Raw genomic sequence first — 5,167 nt, forward strand, 5'->3', positions numbered from 1 at the left:
CTCGCGCGCCCTCTCTAGAGAGACGCGGGCATCCTCGCCCGCATGCCTGCGGTTGAGCTCTGCTCGCAGGTCATTAGACCTCTCCAAGGAGACTGGAGCGTCCTCTCCCGCACGTCGGCGGTTGAGCTCCGCCCGTAGGTCTTCGGTCGGTGTGGCCCTCACCGAGGGTGAGCGCACTGACGCCGACGCCTCATGTTGGCGCCGAGACGACCGAGGCCTGGGCCTAGCTAAGCCAGAGTGTGCCATGCCGAGTAGGCGGTCGACGTCATCGCGCCACTGCTTCATGGCCCCCGGCGAGACCGTGGAGCTTGGGGGTGGCGCAGCAACTCTCTGGCCGCTGACAGCGCCCTAGACGCAGCCCTAGACGCCCTAGACATCTGCGCAGGAGTGTGCTGCCGCGCAGAGTGCATAGCAGCGGCTGCACCAGGTGCAGGGAGATTGGTGGCCCGCGGTGTGGAGGAGGCAGCTTCCTCCTCTAGCATGAAGTCCTCGGGCATGAGATCATGGTGCTCGACAATGTGAACCATGGCGTCGAGCAGAGAAACAAGCAAAAACCTAAAGCCTAGGCCCCCTACCTGGCGCGCCAAATATCAGAGAGGAAATTCTCCGGACGGGTGGCGAAATGCACCCGCCCTAAATCCTAAGATGAGGAGGGGCCTAAGCATTTTGCCTGCTAGCTAGATGGACGATGAACACAAGAACACATAATGGTTTAGAGTGGTTCGAGCCGCTGGAGCGTAATACCCTACTCCACTGTGTGTTGTATTGAGCTTGAGAGCTTGTATGAACTTGCGAGTTTGAGTGAGTGTGAGCGTGTCCATTGGGTCTGAGTGAGCTTGCCTTGTAACGCCGTGTGCCCTCCCTTTTATAGCTCAAGGGGGGCACATACAAGGATGCTGAGCCCCGACATGTGGGCCCAGGAGCAAAATGGAGGGAATACATATAGAAGTATCCAATGCCAGTGTCGCCTAGAAGATCTCCGAGCGCCATAATGTCCGTAGTGCATATAGTATTAATATCTCGCGGCCGCTTCCTCGATGACGCGCGAGTCATGATGAACACGGTGTACGCCGCAGCACGGGCGTACTGCCTGCCAACGGAATGGACAGGCACGCCGCCTCTAAGGTGGCCTGGTCGCCGTCCGTCAGTGGAGTGGACAGGGCACATTAAATGTTGAGGCGGCACATCGCCTGCCAATGGAATGGACAGGGCACATTAAATGCTGAGGCGGCACATCGCCTGCCAGTGGAATGGACAGGCGGCGTGCCTTATCCGCAATAAATGCGACGGCCGCGCGGCCCAGAGGCCTTACGTCAGGCTCCGCCCGCTGGCTTATGTCACGGGCAGTAGGCCACATGGCAGCATCGGGGCTCCGCCTGAACGGGGAGTAGAGGCGTACGTGGTATGGTCCGGACACGTGTCAGCTCCGGACCCCCTCTTGGCCTTGATTAAGGCCTGGGTATTCTTTGTCCTAGGATCCCAGGACCCCGCCATGAGTGGCCCAAACCCCACGCAGAGGGGTTCGGACCCCAGTCGGGGGTCCGGTCTGCACCCGTGGAGGTTTGGTCTGCATATACAGGGGTCCGGCACTTTCCCATGGGGGTCCGGACCCACTGTTGATACCTTGGAGGATATTGTCTTCTCTGGCCACACGGCGGCCCTAGAGCCGTCCACGTGGTGGGGTCGGGTGCTGTTCACCACGCGACTAGAGATAGCCACGCGGGCACCGCGTCTTCATACTGTAGTAAGAGGTACCCCTGTTTCAGGGTACCGACAATTCTGATTTTGTGAAGGGGCTCTATGGGACACGAAGCTCGGCCATTTTATCAATGAACTATGACCGTGAAGCTAGCTTGTATGAGAAGTACCTTGAGAGTGGTATATGAAAGGATCACACAATAAATTACCAGATATAGTAGTAGGCATTACACAGGATGATGTTATCAAAGATATGTAGAAAAGTCAATGAGAATCACAACAAATCGGTACCATAGAATTGCATTATTCACGTTCATCAACATGAGTATATAGAAATAGGAAGCTCTTTAGTTAAGATTTCAGCTTGTAGATAAGTAAGCTAGAAATAATTGTAAAACTCTGCACTACATCCCAATAGCTAAACACTACACCACCCCCACACTTGTATGCTCTGTTATTCGTTGCTCAATACTTCTCTGCAGGATTTTTGTCTTTGCCTATCCCTGTTGGTTTCTTCTTTACATGGTTTGTCTTGTTGCTCACGACACGACTGTGGTATCCATCTCGTGATCGTCATCTCATGAATAATCATCTGCTCCAAACAATCCAAGGATCCTAGCTCGTAGCTCTTGGTGCTGATGGTAAGAAGTAACATCTTGGCCACACTTGAAGAGTCCCAAAGCGCACATAATAGTTCAGACCAGAACTTCATGCGGGTGCACCTGGTGTCGAATGCTTTCCCTTCTGGAGCCACAACCTCCACAAACTATGAGTGCACAAGTGTCGGACGATGACAGTGAGCAACAAAGTATGCCCCGTATTGCAGTCCCGACCTTACAAACCAGTTCTTCAGCCTGAGGTGTTGATACAACCTGTACATCTCCATGAATTTCTCTAAGCTGGAGGACAAGAGATCTGATAGCTCCGTCGCACCCATCCACGCCTTGTTCTGACTCAACCGTGAGGAACTTCAGAGCATGGAGTTCTTTCTCCTTTTCTTTAGATCCTAAATATCAACATTAAAAAAATGTAAGAATGTAAGATATAGGGATCCATCAACATATAGAAAAATCAGATAAATATCAAAACCAACTTGGCAAGTTGGCATACCTACAGTACAACGAATGACATGCATGAGCTCACTCATCATGAAGGGTGCATGTACCAAGTTAGAGAAGGAAGCTCATATAACTCTTTCTTTTTACTCAATGGGAAAAGAGTTCTCAGAACTGTGATTTGATTCAATTGGTGCAGTGATCCAGATAAAAATAGATTATACCTTTGATGACTCGAGGGGAATGTCCACATTGTAGAAATATGTTGGTTCATGTGATAGAGAGGTGAGAGATGAGTATTGGTGGCAAGCGGAACACTTCCCACCACCCTTCCTGATAATCTGTGCAATGACCGACTGGTGTTCTACGTCGAGCAAAAAAAAGTTCTAGCGAGGACACATGACCTTAGAATTGCTTCAACACATGGCACAAAAAAGTTCTAGTGAGCACACATGACGTATCATGTATGGCTATGGCAGCAACATCAGAAATACCAAAGAACAAAAAAAATCACAATCTGAATCTAGGTACAAGGGATATGGTATTATTGCAAACAATCCTCTTACTCAAGCATAGAACATAGTGAGACAACAAAATAGAATGCAATATCAGATGAACTGTGCCTAAAAAACTCGACCTGCAGGGGTAAGACTACCCCCACGATATTATATTAAGAAAAATATCTTCTCACGTAGGTCGAGAAAATCACTGAACCTCTGTCCCACCCATACACAGCGTCACCGTAGCCCATGTGAGAATGGCCGCGACCAGGGCTGGGGGAGTCGAACCCAGGACCTAAGGAGTACTACTCAGACCACATAACCAACTCGGTTAGATGCCCTTTCGCAGGTGAACTGAGTCTGATCTAATAGAAACAAAGTCAAGTTCCTTTTCTTCATTTTTTCCCTAATGGCAGACTTTTAGATTCTTTGAGCACTTGGTATGGAATTTAGTCCAAAACTTTGGGAATCAAAATAACATTTTAAAAAAGGAGAACATGAGCGATGAATCTGGTGACTTGATACAAGTGGATCATGGGTCATTTAAGATCAAAGACATGAAAAACATAGGAGGAACAATAGGTTCTTGATGGGACAAGAGCAAGGATTAAATCAGACAAATGAAATGCACCTTGAGTGTCCTCCCCATCTCCAAGCTCATTAAGAGTTGAATCAAGATCCACCTGAATTTTTGCAAAATGAACAAACGTAAATCCTTAATTCAATGGCCGCTTCTTAAGCCTGCGCAGTGACTAAATGTAAAGCCTAAATTCATTTTTTTATTCTTAAACTCATCCAGTCTAGCACTAATCCATTTTTTTATTCTTAAACTTGTCCAGCCTAACACTAAGGAGTGTATCTGTCATACGAACTTCTTCTTTTTCTTCTTTATTCTAGTGAAATTAGTTTCACTAGGTTCTACGACTACCAGTGTTTGTCTTCTCTGCAAGCCTGTCCACTTCATCAGAAGGTTTTTGGATGACAATTTTCTTCGTTTATTCTTGTAGGTCGGATCAAAAGGGGCAAGCTGTAGGGGAAGAAAAAATATAGACACATACACATGTAGCAGAACAGAACCTCAAATCCAACTCACAATTCGCAAGCTTAACCCTAGTTGGAATTGCATCCAACTGAATGACATTGGAATTAATAGAAACACTATCAGCATAATGAATAGTCAGCTCACCTCTGAGGATTCTTCTCTCCTCTCCTGTCCACCGAGCACGCGGTGAGGAAGCCGACGATGGTGAATAGGAAGTCCATGCCACCAAAGTCGCTCAGATTGGAACTGGAGGTCGCGCACGCCTCCTTGCAGCAAACAAGGCGGAAGTTAGGAGCGGATTAGAGATGGGGAGAGAGGGGAGCAACAATGGGTTCGAAGGTGCGGGGTTAGGGTTGAGGCGAAGGAGGTTGGGAGGAGGGTGGCATGTCCAGGAGGTAGAGGTAGCCGAGGGAACACCGTCGCATAGGGCGCGCTTGTCGCAGAGGACGTGGTTTGAGGGAACTAGTCGGATGAGGATTTGGACTTCGCATCCTTATCCAGGCGGTCGAGTGTGGACGATGACTGGCGCAGAGGTTGTTTGCGGAGCGACAGCGTTGGGTAGGACGCATGGCGCGGCTTGTGCGGGGAGGTGGCTCTCGCGACGAGGGAGGACGGAGGCGGGGGCGGTCTACATTACCATCTTAATAGATAGTAGAGATAAAGCAACAGTTTCAACGGATGATCGTCTTGCGTCACATTTTTATGAGAAACCCCTCTATCTCTCCAAAATCAACTCGCAGTTCTGCATAAAGCCTCTGGTACTAAACCTAACGAGACGCACATTTACTCCTCATCACCGCAATCCACGCCTCCACCTGGTCTCCACTCTCAACCCCTCCTTCCTTCTCTCCCCATCGCCCATTGCCGCCGCG

The 5,167-nt window shown here is 49.3% G+C and overlaps 2 pseudogenes; both read right to left on the reverse strand.

Moving 5' to 3' along the window:
- Nucleotides 1-2,049: 2,049 nt before the first annotated feature.
- On the reverse strand, nucleotides 2,050-2,635 carry LOC109942890 (probable tRNA-splicing endonuclease subunit Sen2; annotated as a pseudogene).
- Nucleotides 2,636-2,668: 33 nt separating this feature from the next.
- On the reverse strand, nucleotides 2,669-4,613 carry LOC109942970 (uncharacterized; annotated as a pseudogene).
- Between the last annotated feature and the right edge of the window lie 554 nt (nucleotides 4,614-5,167).

Source organism: Zea mays, chromosome 10 (assembly GCF_902167145.1).
Source record: "Zea mays cultivar B73 chromosome 10, Zm-B73-REFERENCE-NAM-5.0, whole genome shotgun sequence".
Lineage (NCBI taxonomy): Eukaryota > Viridiplantae > Streptophyta > Magnoliopsida > Poales > Poaceae > Zea > Zea mays.